The sequence below is a fragment of the Heptranchias perlo genome, unplaced genomic scaffold, assembly GCF_035084215.1.
Source record: "Heptranchias perlo isolate sHepPer1 unplaced genomic scaffold, sHepPer1.hap1 HAP1_SCAFFOLD_255, whole genome shotgun sequence".
Lineage (NCBI taxonomy): Eukaryota > Metazoa > Chordata > Chondrichthyes > Hexanchiformes > Hexanchidae > Heptranchias > Heptranchias perlo.
In genome coordinates, this window is record NW_027139267.1 from 52,501 (window position 1) to 62,500 (window position 10,000).

Below are 10,000 nucleotides of genomic sequence, written 5' to 3' on the forward strand. Positions count from 1 at the left end.
GTGAGACCGACGGTCATCGGGTTTGGTTCCGCGGCTCGAGCAGGACGAGGGGCAGCGAACGGTACCGGAACGAACCCGGTCGCACACCGGGAAGTCGAGTGCCGGGTCTCGAAACGGAGCCGGGTCGGCCCAGTTTAAAACGGAGAAGAGAGTGCTGCCCTCTGCGGGTGAAAACCTGGAAGTACGTTGGTTAATGATTTCCAGTTCACCCCGCTTGGTCAGGCCCACTCGGAGGCGGATAACTCCGGAACGCCGAGGCCGATTTCCTCCGGGTATGGCTCGTTGCGTGCGGCAGGAGGAGGCGCAGCGTTCGGTACCGAGCACTCGGAGGTGCGGTGCTGCCCGCCGGAGTGACAGCGAAAGGCTGCGCACCGCTTTCCGCCTGCTAACTCGGCGTCCGTGAGACCGACCGACTCCGCTTTAGCACCGGAGCTAGAGTGGGGCAAGGGGCACCGAAGGGTACCGGAACGATGACGTTCGCACACCGGGAAGTCGAGTGCCGGGCCGACGAAAGCGAGCAGGGTGCCACCGCTCGGGGCCCCGGTTTGTCCGTCCCACCCGGAGGCCCATATCTCCGGAAGGCACAGGCCGATTTCCACCGGGTATGGCTCGTTGTGTGCGGCCGGACCAGGCGCAGCGGACGGTACCGAGCACTCGGAGGTCGGGCGCTGCCCGCCGGAGGTACAGCGAAAGGCTGCAAACCACTTTCCGCCGCCTCCCTCCGCGGGCGTGAGACCGACGGTCGTCGGGTTTGGTTCCGCGGCTAGAGCAGGACGAGGGGCAGCGAACGGTACCGGAACGAACCCGGTCGCACACCGGGAAGTCGACCAGCGGGCCGCCGAAAGCGTGCTCGGGTCCCCGGTTTGTCTGTCCCACCCGGAGGCTGATATCTGAGGAAGTCCGAGGCCGATTTCCTCCGGCTAACTCGGCGGGCAATGTGTCCCCCCCACCATCTTCGGCTGATTACCGTGGCTGGACCGGATCAAGGAGCAACGGAACCGTGCCAGAACGACGTCGGTCGGACGGCGTGAACTGATAGTGCCGAGGCCGGAAACCGAGCCGGAAATGTGCACCGATTTATTGGTCCCACTCGCAGGCCCATATCTCCGGAAGGCCGAGGCCGATTTCCTCCGGGTATGGTTCGCTGCGTGCAGCCGGAAGGGGAGCAGCGGACGGCACTGAGCAGCCGGAGGTGCGGCGCTGCCCGCCGGAGCTGCAAGCGAAAGGCTGCGCACCGCTTTCCGCTGGTTAACTCGGCAGGCCGTCAGGCCGACCGACTCCGCTTCAGCACGGGAGCTAGAGTCGGGCAAGGGGCACCGAAGGGTACCGGAAGGATCACGTTCGGACACCGGGAAGTCGAGTGCCGGGCCGCCGAAAGCGAGCTCGGGGCCCCGGTTTGTCCGTCCCACCCGGAGGCCCATATCTCGAGAAGGCACAGGCCGATTTCCTCCGGGTTTGGCTCGCTGCGTGCGGCCGGACGAGGCGCAGCGAACGGTACCGAGCACTCGGAGGTGCGGCGCTGCCCGCCGGAGGTACAGCGAAAGGCTGCAAACCGCTTTACGCCTCCTCTCCCCTCGGGCGTGAGACCGACGGTCGTCTGGTTTGCTTCCGCGGCAAGAGCAGGACGAGGGGCACCGAGCGGTACCAGAACGAACCCGGTCGCACACCGGGATGTCGAGTGCCCGGCCCAAACCCGCTACCCCCCCCCCCCCCCCACCCGAAAGCGAGCCCCGGTTTGTGGATTAAAAGTGAAGCGGCAAAGATTTGTAAAACAGCGTGAAATGATGAACCAGAAGCCCAAAGTAATGGTGGGAATAAAAGTTCCGAAATGTGAAATGGTGAACCAGAAGTTGTGTGAACTGTTTAACCCAAAGTGGCAAAAATGGATTAAAAGGGGTGAAATGATCGACCGCAAAGCAGGGCAAGCATTAAACAAAAGCAGCAGCATTTTTTAAAAAGGGACAAATGGTTTACCAGAATCCCAAAAGAATGCTCAGAGACTTAAGTCCCAAAGGGGCAAATGGTTAACCAGAAGCTGGGTGAACTGTTTAACCAAAAGTGGGAAAAAGGATTAAAAGGGGTGAAATGATTAACCAGAAGGCGAAAGCAAAGTGCGGCGGCGAAGTCGTAAGGGGAAAAGGTTGACCGGAAAGCAGGGAAACGATTAAACAAAAGCGGCAACATTTTTTAAAAAGTGGCAAATGGTTAACCAGAATCCCAAAAGAATGCTCAGAGACTTAAGTCCCAAAGGGGAAATGCTTAACCAGAAGCTGGGTGAACTGGTGAACCAAAAGTGGGAAAAAGGATTAAAAGGGGAGAAATGTTTAACCAGAAGGCAAAAGCAAAGTGCGGCGGCGAAGTACAAAAGGGGAAAAGGTTGACAAGAAAGCAGGGAAATGATTAAACAAAAGCAGAAAAATTCAGTAAGAAGGGGCAAATGGTTAACCAGAAGTTGGGTGAACTGCTTAACCAAAAGTGGGAAAAAGGATTAAAAGGGGAGAAATGTTTAACCAGATGTCGAAAACAATGCGCGGCGATGAAGTCTGAAAGAGGAATAGGTCGACCGCAAAGCAGGGAAATGATTAAACAAAAGCAGAAAAATTCAGTAAAAAGGGGCAAATGGTGAACCAGAAGCTGGGTGAACTGCTTAACCAAAAGTGGGAAAAAGGATTAAAAGGGGAGAAATGTTGAACCAGATGTCGAAAACAAGGTGCGGCGATGAAGTCTGAAAGAGGAATAGGTCGACCGCAAAGCAGGGAAAGGTTTAATCAAAAGCAGCAATATCTTTTAAAAAGGGACAAATGGTGAACCAGAATCACAAAAGAATGCTCAGAGACTTAAGTCCCAAAGGGGAAATGGTTAACCAGTAGCTGGGTGAACTGTCCAACCCAAAGTGGGAAAAAGGATTAAAAGGGGTGAAATGATTAACCAGGAGGCTAAAGCAATGTGCCGCGGTGAAGTCCTAAAGGGGAAAAGGTTGACCAGAAAGCAGGGAAAGCATTAAACAAAAGCGGCAACATTTTTTAAAAAGTGGCAAATGGTTAACCAGAATCCCAAAAGAATGCTCAGAGACTTAAGTCCCAAAGGGGAAATGGTGAACCAGAAGCTGGGTGAACTGGTGAACCAAAAGTGGGAAAAAGGATTAAAAGGGGAGAAATGTTTAACCAGAAGGCAAAAGCAAAGTGCGGCGGCGAAGTCCAAAAGGGGAAAAGGTTGACAAGAAAGCAGGGAAATGATTAAACCAAAGCGGAAAAATTCAGTAAAATGGGGCAAATGGTTAACCAGAAGCTGGGTGAAAAGGTGAACCAAAAGTGGCAAAAAAAGATTTAAAGGGGAAAAATGATTAACCAGAAGTCGACAACAATGCGCGGCGATGAAGTCTGAAAGGGGAAAAGGTTGACCACATAGCAGGGAAACGATTAAACAAAAGCGGCAAAATTTTTTAAAAAGTGGCAAATGATTAACCAGAATCCCAAAAGAATGCTCAGGGACTAAGTCCCAAAGGGGAAATGGTTAACCAGAAGCTGGGTGAAATGGTGAACCAAAAGTGGGAAAAAGGATTAAAAGGGGTGAAATGATTAACCAGGAGGCTGAAGCAATGTGCCGCGGTGAAGTCCTAAAGGGGAAAAGGTTGACCACAAAGCAGGGAAAGCATTAAACAAAAGCGGCAACATTTTTAAAAAAGTGGCAAATGATTAACCAGAATCCCAAAAGAATGCTCAGAGACTGAGTCCCAAAGGGGAAATGGTTAACCAGAAGCTGGGGGAAATGGTTAACCAAAAGTTGCAAAAATGATTAAAAGGGGTGAAATGATTAACCAGGAGGCTAAAGCAATGTGCCGCGGTGAAGTCTGAAAGAGGGAAAGGTTGACCAGAAAGCATTAAACAAAAGTGGCAACATTTTTAAAAAATTGGCAAATGATTAACCAGAATCCCAAAAGAATGCTCAGAGACTAAGTCCCAAAGGGGAAATGGTTAACCAGAAGCTGGGGGAAATGGTTAACCAAAAGTTGCAAAAATGATTAAAAGGGGTGAAATGATTAACCAGGAGGCTGAAGCAATGTGCCGCGGTGAAGTCCTAAAGGGGAAAAGGTTGACCACAAAGCAGGGAAAGCATTAAACAAAAGCGGCAACATTTTTTAAAAAGTGGCAAATGATTAACCAGAATCCCAAAAGAATGCTCAGAGACTGAGTCCCAAAGGGGAAATGGTTAACCAGAAGCTGGGGGAAATGGTTAACCAAAAGTTGCAAAAATGATTAAAAGGGGTGAAATGATTAACCAGGAGGCTAAAGCAATGTGCCGCGGTGAAGTCTGAAAGATGGAAAGGTTGACCAGAAAGCATTAAACAAAAGCGGCAACATTTTTTAAAAAGTGGCAAATGATTAACCAGAATCCCAAAAGAATGCTCAGAGACTAAGTCCCAAAGGGGAAATGGTTAACCAGAAGCTGGGGGAAATGGTTAACCAAAAGTTGCAAAAATGATTAAAAGGGGTGAAATGATTAACCAGGAGGCTGAAGCAATGTGCCGCGGTGAAGTCCTAAAGGGGAAAAGGTTGACCACAAAGCAGGGAAAGCATTAAACAAAAGCGGCAACATTTTTAAAAAAGTGGCAAATGATTAACCAGAATCCCAAAAGAATGCTCAGAGACTGAGTCCCAAAGGGGAAATGGTTAACCAGAAGCTGGGGGAAATGGTTAACCAAAAGTTGCAAAAATGATTAAAAGGGGTGAAATGATTAACCAGGAGGCTAAAGCAATGTGCCGCGGTGAAGTCTGAAAGAGGGAAAGGTTGACCAGAAAGCATTAAACAAAAGTGGCAACATTTTTAAAAAATTGGCAAATGATTAACCAGAATCCCAAAAGAATGCTCAGAGACTAAGTCCCAAAGGGGAAATGGTTAACCAGAAGCTGGGGGAAATGGTTAACCAAAAGTTGCAAAAATGATTAAAAGGGGTGAAATGATTAACCAGGAGGCTGAAGCAATGTGCCGCGGTGAAGTCCTAAAGGGGAAAAGGTTGACCACAAAGCAGGGAAAGCATTAAACAAAAGCGGCAACATTTTTTAAAAAGTGGCAAATGATTAACCAGAATCCCAAAAGAATGCTCAGAGACTGAGTCCCAAAGGGGAAATGGTTAACCAGAAGCTGGGGGAAATGGTTAACCAAAAGTTGCAAAAATGATTAAAAGGGGTGAAATGATTAACCAGGAGGCTAAAGCAATGTGCCGCGGTGAAGTCTGAAAGGGGAAAAGGTTGACAAGAAAGCAGGGAAATGATTAAACCAAAGCGGAAAAATTCAGTAAAATGGGGCAAATGGTTAACCAGAAGCTGGGTGAAAAGGTGAACCAAAAGTGGCAAAAAAAGATTTAAAGGGGAAAAATGATTAACCAGAAGTCGACAACAATGCGCGGCGATGAAGTCTGAAAGGGGAAAAGGTTGACCACATATCAGGGAAACGATTAAACAAAAGCGGCAACATTTTTTAAAAAGTGGCAAATGATTAACCAGAATCCCAAAAGAATGCTCAGAGACCAAGTCCCAAAGGGGAAATGGTTAACCAGAAGCTGGGGGAAATGGTTAACCAAAAGTTGCAAAAATGATTAAAAGGGGTGAAATGATTAACCAGGAGGCTAAAGCAATGTGCCGCGGTGAAGTCTGAAAGAGGGAAAGGTTGACCAGAAAGCATTAAACAAAAGCGGCAACATTTTTTAAAAATTGGCAAATGATTAACCAGAATTCCAAAAGAATGCTCAGAGACTAAGTCCCAAAGGGGAAATGGTTAACCAGAAGCTGGGGGAAATGGTTAACCAAAAGTTGCAAAAATGATTAAAAGGGGTGAAATGATTAACCAGGAGGCTGAAGCAATGTGCCGCGGGGAAGTCTGAAAGAGGCAAAGGTTGACCAGAAAGCATTAAACAAAAGTGGCAACATTTTTTAAAAATTGGCAAATGATTAACCAGAATCCCAAAAGAATGCTCAGAGACTAAGTCCCAAAGGGGAAATGGTTAACCAGAAGCTGGGGGAAATGGTTAACCAAAAGTTGCAAAAATGATTAAAAGGGGTGAAATGATTAACCAGGAGGCTAAAGCAATGTGCCGCGGTGAAGTCTGAAAGAGGGAAAGGTTGACCAGAAAGCATTAAACAAAAGCGGCAACATTTTTAAAAAATTGGCAAATGATTAACCAGAATCCCAAAAGAATGCTCAGAGACTAAGTCCCAAAGGGGAAATGGTTAACCAGAAGCTGGGGGAAATGGTTAACCAAAAGTTGCAAAAATGATTAAAAGGGGTGAAATGATTAACCAGGAGGCTGGAGCAATGTGCCGCGGTGAAGTCTGAAAGAGGGAAAGGTTGACCAGAAAGCATTAAACAAAAGTGGCAACATTTTTTAAAAATTGGCAAATGATTAACCAGAATCCCAAAAGAATGCTCAGAGACTAAGTCCCAAAGGGGAAATGGTTAACCAGAAGCTGGGGGAAATGGTTAACCAAAAGTTGCAAAAATGATTAAAAGGGGTGAAATGATTAACCAGGAGGCTAAAGCAATGTGCCGCGGTGAAGTCTGAAAGAGGGAAAGGTTGACCAGAAAGCATTAAACAAAAGCGGCAACATTTTAAAAAAATTGGCAAATGATTAACCAGAATCCCAAAAGAATGCTCAGAGACTAAGTCCCAAAGGGGAAATGGTTAACCAGAAGCTGGGGGAAATGGTTAACCAAAAGTTGCAAAAATGATTAAAAGGGGTGAAATGATTAACCAGGAGGCTGAAGCAATGTGCCGCGGTGAAGTCTGAAAGAGGGAAAGGTTGACCAGAAAGCATTAAACAAAAGTGGCAACATTTTTTAAAAAGTGGCAAATGATTAACCAGAATCCCAAAAGAATGCTCAGAGACTAAGTCCCAAAGGGGAAATGGTTAACCAGAAGCTGGGGGAAATGGTTAACCAAAAGTTGCAAAAATGATTAAAAGGGGTGAAATGATTAACCAGGAGGCTGAAGCAATGTGCCGCGGTGAAGTCCTAAAGGGGAAAAGGTTGACCACAAAGCAGGGAAAGCATTAAACAAAAGCGGCAACATTTTTAAAAAAGTGGCAAATGATTAACCAGAATCCCAAAAGAATGCTCAGAGACTAAGTCCCAAAGGGGAAATGGTTAACCAGAAGCTGGGGGAAATGGTTAACCAAAAGTTGCAAAAATGATTAAAAGGGGTGAAATGATTAACCAGGAGGCTAAAGCAATGTGCCGCGGTGAAGTCTGAAAGAGGGAAAGGTTGACCAGAAAGCATTAAACAAAAGTGGCAACATTTTTTTAAAATTGGCAAATGATTAACCAGAATCCCAAAAGAATGCTCAGAGACTAAGTCCCAAAGGGGAAATGGTTAACCAGAAGCTGGGGGAAATGGTTAACCAAAAGTTGCAAAAATGATTAAAAGGGGTGAAATGATCAACCAGAAGTCGAAAACAATGTGCGGCGATGAAGTCCTAAGGGGGAAAAGTTACCCAGAAGGCAGGGAAATGATCAAACGAAAGCAGCCAAAAAATTATTAAAAGAGGGGAACTGATGAACCAAAAGATGAGAAACGGCCCGCAGAGACTAAGTCCAAAACGGGAACTGGTGAACCGGAAATGATTAACCAAAAACGAAGTCCGAAGAGGGAACTGGTAAACCAGAACTGAGTAACCCGATTTTTAAAATTAATTATAAATGGGGAAACGATTGAGCAAAAGGCGGAAATTAAGTCACAGGGACCAGGTCCGAAAGGGCAAGAGGTTACCCCGTAGGGGGCATTCGTCAACTCAATCTGAAAACTTTGGAGGCAAATCTGACCAAAATGCGGAAATCGGACCACACCGCGAGGGGCGCCATTCGACGGGGCAGGGTTAGACGCGTCGAACGGTACCTGAAGGTCCCGGCTGCGACACGTGAGTCCGGAGATATGGCCAGTCAAAGTCTGATGGGAGGTACCGAAGCCGAAAAATCGAAACGCGTTTGCGGCGATTCGGTGTCAGAGAGTCGGTCACGAATTCAAATTCGTCCCGCTGATTCGCCAATTGCCAGCCGGTTCCGGGGGGATTGGCGGGGTACCTGCAGGATAGTAAGAGGTGGCATGTCGAGACTTAGCCTGTTTACCAGACTTGTGTCTAGCGCCTCCAGGTCTGCAGAGACCGACGCGGGCTGCCGCCCAACCGACTTTTAAGCCTTTTGGGAGTGGGAATTTTTCCCATTTTTCCCCATTTTTCGGGTTTTTTGGTCGGGCTTGAAAACGGCGGCCCCGAGGCCTCCCGGGGCTGGCGGGCTTCGGCTCCCTTGCGAGAGGGTCCGAATTCCACCCGTTTAAGCCCAGAAAGGAGTTCGGAAGTCAGTCGGTCGAGGGAACCCCTTCGGAAGTCCGACGGGGATGGATTCGGCCGGCGTTTCGGATCTCCGGTCAGAGGATTCCCCCCCTGGGCGGGGGGGTGCGAGTAGCTGCCGGCAAACGGTCCCTTGCACTTGTGGCACAAAAAGTCCGAGCACAGGTTAATGAGTTGGCCGCGGAAGCCCCTATGCCGAAATGAGAAAGCCCCCGTTGCGGGGATTTAGTGACGCATCTGCGGCCGGAGGTGGGAGGCCGTCCTGCCGAATTGACACTTGTCATTCGGGCACCTAGGGATTGGTCGGGTACCCGGAGATTTTCGAGAACACGATTTTCAGAGCTTTCTCTGACAGCCCAGGTGCACTTTAAGAGTGCCTGAAAAAGTGACACTTTGCAAAAGGCTCTCAATTTCAAAGCGGAGACCTTTACAAGAGCACTCGGAAGTCACCTGTCAGCATTTAAAGCTACATCAGGCGGCAATTTTCGAACTCTTTGTCAGTCTGAAATCGTGTTGAGCCTCGACAGCGTCGGGCTCAGGCAGGAGGAGCTTGCCAGCAGAGAGAGGCTCACCATGGATTGCTGGTGGATGCTTTTCGAAAACATATACACATTATATTATATTATAATAATATAAAGAAAAAAAAGAGTTTCTCAAAATCTCTGTGACACTTTGCAGATTTTTTTGAAAGCCAATAAAGAGAACTCTTTAACTTGAAAGTCACCTGTGCCGGCATAGCGATGACTTTAAAACAGGTTGACACTTTCGAGCCGCGGCGGCTCTGAATCACCCCAGACACCAAGTGTGTTTGTGGGCAAGGCACCGCGGCCGGTGGGCTGCTTTTATAATAACGGGCACGCAGACTTTTTGAGAGGAATCGGTACTCTCTTCCGATCGATTTGGCGACTCGCGTCCGACATGGGAGGGCCCGAGCGGTCCAGCCAAGGCTGGTGTTCAGGCTCGTCAGGTTCCTCTCTCTCTCTGTCCCAAGTGGCAGACGGACAGTTTTAAAAGTCAGTGGGTTTTGTCGGCACGACTCTCCTGTTCACCCGCTGGCGTATTGCTCTCTTGTGAGGCCGAGAAGTCCACCTGTGTTGTCTAACAGAGGTCCGATTCAAGCTCCAGAGCCCGGGTGTCTGCCGTCTCGAGTGGAGCGGGAATGTGCACAGCAAGTCCCGTTCTGGTAGCTGAACACGAGATTTCTCTAGCAACTGAGCACCAAAACACGTCACCCTTTTAGAGCTGGAGGGCTGAGTGTGTGCATGTATCTTGAACGCTATGGTTTGCAAACTCCAGTCGGACCTGGCACACCAACCTCTCCCCTGTCACGGGCAGGGGGGGGAAGGCCATGTGTGCCCAGCAGACACGACGAAGGCGGCTAGAAAGGGTCACTGTAGCTTAACCACCCAAGCGTGTCCGTGACCTTAACGGTCTGTGCCTGGCAAAAGGTGGGCTCCTTTCGACTTTTGTTTGTCGCTGGCTGTCTGTCATGCATTACTGCTTGCAAGCCCAGGTTGGAACCGGCGCCAACCTCCCTCGTCATGGGGGGGGGGAGGCCATGTGCCCAGCCCGACGGTGGCTGCAAAGGCCCATTGTAGCTTTACCCCAAGCGTGTACATGACTTCGTATCGGCCGTCCCCGTCGGCTCAGCTAATGCGACA